Source organism: Egretta garzetta, unplaced genomic scaffold (genome assembly GCF_000687185.1).
Source record: "Egretta garzetta isolate BGI_Z169 unplaced genomic scaffold, ASM68718v1 scaffold474, whole genome shotgun sequence".
Lineage (NCBI taxonomy): Eukaryota > Metazoa > Chordata > Aves > Pelecaniformes > Ardeidae > Egretta > Egretta garzetta.
The window spans coordinates 2,054,001-2,063,651 of record NW_009259524.1 but is presented as its reverse complement, the minus strand read 5'-3'; positions in this window follow the sequence as shown (position 1 = coordinate 2,063,651).

The window sequence follows — 9,651 nt, the reverse complement described above, 5'->3', positions numbered from 1 at the left end:
ATGGATGGGGGAGTAGGCTGAACAAGGAAAAAGACTGGCATGGTGCACTTTTCTTCCTTAAGCAATGGGAAATCATGTTTTGAATCTCAGGACATAGTCCCTGATACAATTCATTGAGCAGCTCCATGCAGATATATAGAACCTCTTTCTCCACCTAATACAAGCAGCAGTGATGAAGCCTAGAGACAAGGAATACAACAATTTTATGACAATAAGCTGTTTCATTTCATTTTCTGGTAAAACAAAAGAAAGAAACCACAAAAAAAAAAAAAAAAACCAACACCTTTTTAATGTATAAAATCCCAGTGTAAATCTAGCACCTTCTGAGCCTTGTGTTTTTATGTTCTTTTGTTTCCCACTCACTGGGAAAGAAAACACAAGACTTTGCCTTTCGAAAAATATATTATATTGTAGATGTGACAGCCTCCTTTAGAAGGAAGAGACTATTACTTCCTCATAAATCTGACAATTACAATTATGTAATTAACACAGCTGCACATGTATAAATTACAACCAAAATAAACATGTGGATTGAAATCTGTCATTAACAGAAATAAACAAATCATAAATGCTTCCCTCACTTCCTAATGCTAGGATTCACGCTCTTGTTTTGCTCTACAATACTAAGTCTAAATCTCATATTGTACTTTAAAAAAAAAAAAAAAGCCAAATCAACTAGCACATCACTAGATTAAGATGGCTATTAAGTTTTCTTCAGAACAGTTAAGAATAGTTTTCAGATTTTTTTTCCCACTGCAGATTATCAGTTAACTTATGTTTTCCCTTTGCAATGTCCTAGGTGCAATGCTAGGGCTGATATCATAATCATCCTCTGCAGAGTCTGGCAAGGAATATGTATAACAAGCAAAGAGTCTGATGCCTTGACTATCTCAGTCTTCCTTAAATTCTTAGGCTGAACACAGAAAATTGTCTGTACAATCTCTTAAAAAAACAGTGGCAACGCTTAAAAGAGGAGTGTGAAAGATGGCATCATGCACACCTTTAGGCTTTTGATACATATATGTCAGTTAATAGGACTACAGGCTTAGACAGCAACAATATTCTAGAAGTTTGATTTTTTTTAAAGTCACCTTATATTAGTGAGTAAGCACCAAGACAAATAGAAATAAATGCAGTCATATTTTCCTTTCTTTATGCTTCAGTGCAAAATTACATGTGCAATTACATCACACAAATTTTCATTACTAATGCAGTTAAGACTTTCTTCTAGTTTTACCATTAATAAAACAAGCTAGCATCTGTTATTATGGGTTGGAAGGGATTATCAAATATTACATACAACATCACATAAGTTTTCAAACATAAAATTAATTCAGGACCTTCTACAAAGCAGCTCACTCACTCTGCCTTGAATTCATATTAGCTTCCTTTCTTCTTTCACAGGTCCTACAGTTCCCCACAAGCTGGGTAAAAGATGGGGTTTTGCATTTTTTTAGCATACTTGGAAGCTAAGTTTTTGAAAAATAAACAAAGGAATGAATCACTGTCAACGTAAGTTTCTTCAGGGAGAACCTCCTTTTGGGAGGTCCATTTTTCCTCCAGCAGCCTGGAGAAGTCTCTGGGGGAGACCTTATTGCAGCCTTTCAGTACTTAAAGGGGGCTTTTAAGAAAGATGAGGACAAACTCTTTAGCAGGCCCTATTGCACTAGGACAAGGGGTAATGGTTTTAAATTAAAGGAGCGTAGATTCAGACTGCATATAAAGGAAGAAATTTTTTACAATGAAGGTGATGAAACACTGGAACAGGTTGCCCAGAGAGGTGGTGGAGGCCCCATCCCTGGAAACATTCAAGACCAGGCTGGACGGGGCTCTGAGCAGCCTGATCTGGCTGAAGATGTCCCTGCTCACTGCTGGGGGGTTGGACTAGATGACCTCTAAAGGTCCCTTCCAACCCAAACTATTCTATGATTTAAAAGGGTTTCAATCAAAGTTCATCCCAAACCTTAATATAAGGCATCCCACAATACACCATCATAAAGCATAGTAACATTTAGTCTGCGATTAAAATAATTTTATGACAACATCCTACAAAAAATATGTTCAAACATGAATAAATTAAGTAGTTACTCTAAACCATTTGTCTACCCATTTCCTTAGGAAAACAGCAGCCACAGCAGACAACCCACTACCCTGCCTCCAACAGGGCAACTTTGCAGCTCCAAGCTCTTGCTGCAGGCCCTTCTCCAACAAAACTGGGATCTGCCCACATCTCAGCTCTGTCATTGTTCCAGGGCAGGGCCGAGCTGCCTGAGTGCCGGCCCACATCTGCTACCCCCAAGCACAGCCACACAGCTCAGCTTCAACTACAGCAGTGGTTGAATACTGATTATTGAAGTTGTTTACTCTAAAAGCAACTACAAAGCTCTTAGTAAATACTGCATTTTTGAACAAATGCCAAGCAGTTAAAAACTGCTTACATATTTACAATAAATATCAAAGACAGCCAGCGTTGAAGCATGTTGATTTGCAATCTATGTATGAATGCTAGTTTACATAACAAAAATGAATCACAGGGACTTTGGCTTCCATCATGTTCTGATAAATTCTTGGATCGTGTTAATACATTACGGCATTTCTACATCTGTTAAATCTATTACCTCGATTGTACAGACTTACGTTCTGCAAACATTCACACACACAAACATCCTCTTTTTTTCTTTTTTTTAAGTATAAAGCATTTCAGGCAGGTCATCTTAGTAAATACTGCATTTTTGAACAAATGCCAAGCAGTTAAAAACTGCTTACATATTTACAATAAATATCAAAGACAGCCAGCGTTGAAGCATGTTGATTTGCAATCTATGTATGAATGCTAGTTTACATAACAAAAATGAATCACAGGGACTTTGGCTTCCATCATGTTCTGATAAATTCTTGGATCGTGTTAATACATTACGGCATTTCTACATCTGTTAAATCTATTACCTCGATTGTACAGACTTACGTTCTGCAAACATTCACACACACAAACATCCTCTTTTTTTCTTTTTTTAAGTATAAAGCATTTCAGTGCAGTCATGGGTCTTTTTTTTTTTTTTAAACAAACACACATGAATGCAAAGTGCCTACAGAACTGAGACCAGACCATGTATGCTAAACAGTTTCCCCTTTCAAAAGTATTTCTTTCATAATAGCCCTACTAACATCCTTATAATTTGCTTATAAGAAATCACATATTATTACAACCTTTCAACTTAAACATAAATTGAGGACAGAGTTAAAAATCAAACATAAGCACTTTTTTTTCTTAATTCAAATGCCACTTAGTAAAGAAGCTGAAGTTTCCAGAGCTGTTTAGAGGACACTTTGACAATCCCCAGCGGGTTCAATAAAACTACACCAGTTCACACCACAGGGAAAGCAGTTGTCTGTTCAGGATCCAGCCCAGCAACCAGAATGGGCATTTAAAACACTCTGTATTTCAACTTTAGCACCCATGTTTATTGCAAGAGACTCAAGTGCAAACTGACTGAATTGACAGGTGCTTTAAAAAGCTAGTGTTTATTAAAAATCTTCACTTTATTACAATTTCAGCACAGAAGTTAAAACTATATGATGATTCAGAGAACAAATTAGGAATCTATTTATGGATCATGAATTTTAACAGGAGCACAGGGAACAACTGTAAAGGAATATATATAAAAATAATGCTGTTAACATCAGTTTTAAATTAATGAGCCAAGTTCAGTTGGCTATCATTCCTCAGGCTCATTAAGGATATCCGAATGTGAATCACAAGAAATCTAAAATAATATATTGGGTTTATTCACCAGGCTTTTTAAACATTTTCTTTTCATCACAAATTATATATACAAAGTAAATAAATGGACAATGCAAATAAATCAGTTTTAAATTCTCTGAACTCTCTCAAAGGCTTAAACTGAAGCACCCTGTACAGTCAAATGTATAAACAATGATATATGTCGTACCAGTGGAAATGAATGCTTTTTCTCACAATGCCACCTTCAGAAATCAAACTAAGCATATGCCTAATACAAAACCCCCACTGTATGTTAAGACAGCTACAATATAGGTAGGTCATGTTAATACAGCACATAAGTGTATGCAATTTGATGTTCCAGTTATTCTAGAACACATCCATAATGAATAAACTTTTATCTACTTGCAAAGGGGAAGGGGCAGCACCACCACCATGAACAGCAGCAGCCAAACACCTGTTCCATCCTTCAGTGGTAAAATGCTAAATAAAACGAAAGGAATGACCTATGTGCCCCAAGGGAGGATGATTTTAAATCTCAGTGACAACAGAACAGTTTTGTTTGCAGGCTGCAAACAAGCTGCCACACAGTTTGCTCCTGCTGTATATAAGAATATGTAAAGATTTGTTGAAGTCGTATGGCTTCCCCTACACACTGCATGTTATAGTTGAGGTTAGACGAAACGCTACAGCCATGAGAAATACTGAGGCACGCAGACAAGTAGAATGCAGTTGTGACAGACTTGATCATTGATGAGCAGAGGTACCCTGCATAAATAGCACCATTCAGCCCCATCACAAACCTCTTGCTCTGAAGAGCTTTTACAAGAATAATGCTCATGATGTCAAAGGAACTATTTTTGTGAGTAAAATGTTCATCAGTGAGAGTAAAAGATGACAACCTAAGCCATTAATATGAAAAATACTAATCTTTAAATAACTAACTCAATATAACCCCCAGCAATCACTTTCACTGCCTTTCACAATCCTCTACCCAAAGAAGTCCAACTCTGCCTCTTCCGACTCAATTTGCCTAATCACTGTCTCTTCTTTCTCCTTTTTGTCTTTACTTCCTGTGAGTAGAGTTTTTCCTAGTCCAAGTAGCTAAATTTGGACTAAAGAGTCTACAGGGAATAACTGCACTCTCTAAAGAGCCAACAGCCAGGCGTAAACCCATGAATGGAGAGTGGAAAACCTGGGCTTCAGCCTGGAGCAAATCATCCAGCCACACATACACACACACACAAGCAGACCTAATGCTGAGGAATGAGAAAGCTGCACAGTGAAGGGAAGTAGGACAAATACACACTTGTCTCATTTCATCCTAATTCATATCATTGGCTTACAGTCGAACAACTTGAGTTGCTGTTTGTGGGCCATAGCCATAGTATGTAGTTTGTGAAGATAGGAAATCTTAGTACTGCAGTAAGAACGATTTGGTTTGTTTCCAAACAGTGACAGACAGCTCAGAATTGCTGAAAAGGGGCCAGTGCAGCATGCAAACTGGCAGTAAGTCAGCAGAATTAGAGCAGGATGCTAAAAATCTGAAACCCCAAAGGGAAGTTTAAATGATAAATGAGAATAAGCAAGCCCATCTTGCATATTGCCTAAATACTGTGAACATTAAGAACGGCTTCCATTTGTTTGCTTTTGGTTTTTTTTGTACCTTGACAGATGACTGCCACTGCTATTCTCTCCAAAGTGACACATCCATCACCATTTCTGAAGGTTTCTGCTTTGGTTTTAGACTTTTGAAGAGCTGCACTCTTGTTGTTATTCTTCTGCTCTCTTTAATAAAAACTCCTTCAAGGATACTAGGAACTGAATCATCAATATTTAAAACATCAAATGTTGAAACACTCAGACTACTCCACCATCTGCTTCACCACGGCGGTTTGCATGTCCCCCCTCCCCCCTGCCCTGTACATGAAGTCTCACTTCAAGAGATGCGGAGCTATTTAAGACCCAGTCAAGTTTACGGATGCATTGTACACAAATTAGTCACCCTTGTCCTTAAATTGTTACTGAATTAGGAAAAACTGTTAAACCATGACAGAGTAGGAGAAGACAGGAGTTTTGGAATCAAATCTGTCAAAATTTTCAACCTTTTAGTGGACTATAGTGAAGCCATCTCTGAACGTCTCTTCAGCTAGGCTGTCTGAAAATCCCATAAAATATTGTAACTCGAAGCTTATTTCTACAAAACAATTTATCCTATTTAGACTTACAAAAGCATCGGTGTTAACACTTCGTGTTCTTACAGCAATGTCTGCATATATTAAAATGTGCATTAAAACAGGTAGAAATATTTCTGGGAGACCGTTAGGAAATAAAATGAGGCACAAATGCCTGGTACGTAGACAGAAAAAAACACTTTATAACACCATAATCAGGAATTCAAAAGATCAACCACTGGCAGACCAAGTCAGATGGAAAGTACATTCTTGTGTTTAACATCTGTAAAGAAACCCTTAAACTGTGAAGTATACGTTACAGGAAACTTCTGCCCCCACAGTCATACCTCATTTTATCTCCTCATCTTTTCTAAACTGTCAGAAACTGTCCTTCTGACAAGCACCTTGCAAACAGCTTTTCTATTGCATCAGAGAACTTCCAAATACACTTGAAAGTTAGTCAAATAAAGCTCTGCCTGTTTATGAGACCGCACTCCATTTACAGAAGATTTTGAAAGTTTGCCAACAAAGCTATGGTATTTCTGGTGGGCTCCTTTAAATTTTGAGGGTTCAGTTTGGATTTGGCAGGTGGCTTTCATTTGTGCAAGGGTTCCCCGGGAATTCTGCCACCAGGAATGACTGAAGAGACACATCCTTTCTGCTCACACCCTTTCTCCTCCCAGCTCCGCATGAGTTCATGTTGATTCTTTAGCAGCCTGCAGTAGGAACTAGTCTGCAGACACCATGGCCTGAAAGAGCTATATCCTATGACACTTTCAGCTCCTAAGCATTGATGAATTAGTTAGCAGGAAAAGGCCCAGCTGATGAACAGAAAAAAATAAAACCCAGTTCCTCCTAAATTACCCACCATGCATTCTACAGAAACCTTCAAACTGCTGCAGTCTACTTTAGCTTTTGATCTTCTTTAAACTGCTAGTGAGAACAAAAACCTTAAATGACAAAAAATCAGTAAGTTCAAAATGTTCTAAAATGAACAGAATTTCTGCTCAAAATCCTCTTCATTAACAATTATTATATATCTCACTGCAGAAGAAAAAAAAAAAGTAAGTCCTTAGGAAAGCTGAATGCTAATTTTAAAGCAATCAAAAATGCATAGACGTTTTAAATTACAAGAAATGGCTCTGTAACATCTTGACTATTTAAACAGAAGCAGATGGTTTACATGGCTTTACTGCTTAATTAAACATTTTATATATTCTATAAAGTGATATCTGATGGCATTCTTTCCGATTGGCTTTCTAAATTTATATTACAAAGTCATTTTATGTATGCACTATATTAACCAGAAAATTAATTAAAGTATTCATATCCAATACTAACTTACCACCCTAGTTTCTATTTTCTAATACATGTGAAAAATCTAATTGTCCACCTCCTTCCTATTTCTTCATGATAATACTATAATTTTTTCAGAATTCTGCTGGGTTCCTTTATCTAAATAGCCCTAATTTAAAAGCCATTTTTTTTAGATTTTCCCTTTACAAAAACAGAAATAGCAAAACAGGAAAAATAAGATGTAATTTATTTTATGAAGACCTTAAAACCAACTCCAAACAAGATACAGGTATGGATGCTACTATGATAGTAAGATACAACTATTGTTGTGTGTGAAAAAATCTGAGAGACTTGGTAATGCAGAAGGTTTAAAGACATCGCTTCGAATTCGTGTCATGAAAGGCAACTGCAAAAAGGTATGCTGTCCCCAAGCTCCCCAGGGGAAAAGAAAATCAGGTTACATAGTTCCACGAAGCCACAATCACACAGTTGGAAGAAAAAGAGTGATGCAAAGAAAAGACTGAGCATAGTGGGTAAAATTTTCATGAAATCTTCACAGATTTGATGTGGTAATTAATTCTAGCAAAAGGAAGGGGTTTACAATTATTTATAGTTACTGGCATGACTCTCTAAAGCTGATTCAAAACAAACATAGTGAAAGGTAGAAATAGACAAAACAACAACATGAGCACTGAGCCAGGGGCTCCTTTAACTGTGTGACTACTGAAGACAACCTTAGATTAGAATTAACTTCATTCTGTTCTGGTGGCTTATCGTTGAAATTGGCGAGAAAAGGTAACATCATTCATCGTGTGCATAAAGGGCCCTGCTCAGTTACACTTCAGTACAATCCTTACGTAAGCAAACGACAAATGCCCATCACAAAGTGAAGCATGAAGCTGCTTTTAAGTGACTTGTGAGTCATGTAAAGTCATTAGGGTCGCAAGTCATTACACCCTCCGCATAAATCAAAAGCTCTAGCATTAGGGCATGTTGCACGTTTTAAGCTACAGCAGCTTTTCCTGGTTCTTTCTGAGCACTTGTTCAGCACTGTGCAACTCAGAAGTCCACAAAACTTTGGGGGCCTCACCTGCTCCTCGTGACCCAGCACAAGCTGTTAAAGGGATCAGAATCCTCAAGACCATGTAAGAGCGTCTGCTCCCCATCTCCTTTAACACTCAAATCAGGCATTCAAAACCACTGAGAAAAAAGAACAGTGGAATAACTCGTGGAACTCACTGCCATTAGGAATTAAAGCAAATACTTTAGTGAATACTTTTAGACATGCGTTGTTTTCAAAAATATAACATTATTTTAGATTAAGTTGAAGTTTTATTAAAGTTTTAATCATGACTGAAGATCAAGAAATGCCTATTCTTGTATTCCTTGAGCTAAACAAGAGAGCTTTTACACTTTTGCACAACACATCATGCATTGCCTTCTAGCTTTATATAAGTTCAGAGGCAGAACTGATTTTGCTTACCTAGCAGTTGCTTATATTCCTCTAAGTGAAGCTTGGGCTGAAAAAAAAGGAAGAAACATTTGACAGTTAGTTACACTAAACTCACTTAGGACTGACACATTTCATATGTTTTAGCATGCTTTTTTTCTTAATGCCCCTGAGAGACTTTATGTATCATTGTGTACTAAATTAGCTTTTAACGATTGCAAGGCAATATCCCCACCCCATCTGGAAGATCCCAAGTCACTGAATACACACATAAAGAGGTAAATGTCACAACAAAAAGTCCTTCTATAAGAAGTCTCATTTAAAATCTGGAAATTGAAAATTAAAAACAAAGGAACCATCCACTTTGTCACAGGACCATTAGGAAGGAAATATAAGTGTTTCAGCTGGTACGTTTTTCACCATTAGTTTGACAGGTGTTTTGATTTCCATAAATTTGTAATAACACAAAAATTATAAACTAATTTCTCAGGTACAGTTTACTGGGGTGTATTTTTGTCTCTGTTGACTAAACATTTTTTTCTCAAAATATTTCACAATGGAAACGTGTTCAGATAGCTAAGACTGAGAAGCAAACACAAAAAGCACAAATCAATTCACTTTCAGCAATGAGCCTTAGGCGCTTCCGTGTCAGTTTGACATCCCATGAAATATCTAACTCACGTTTGGTTTTGTCTATGTAAATGAGAGTAAGTTCAGAGAGTGAACCATAAGACTATTTGACAATTTCAAACAAAGCAAGTGCACGGAGGGGCAAACTGCAAGAAATTCTGGATTACAGACATTGCAATATAACCCAGAATTATGCTGAAAACAGATCATTCTTGCAAAGGCTTCCTGCAATGTGTATGTATTTGAGAACCTGCTTTCCAGGCCAAGTATGCTTTGTCTCCACAAATAATAACTGGCAGCAAGCACAACAGTTCTTAACCACACTTGAACTCGCAAAAGAAGTCCACCCCATCCTCCAAGGC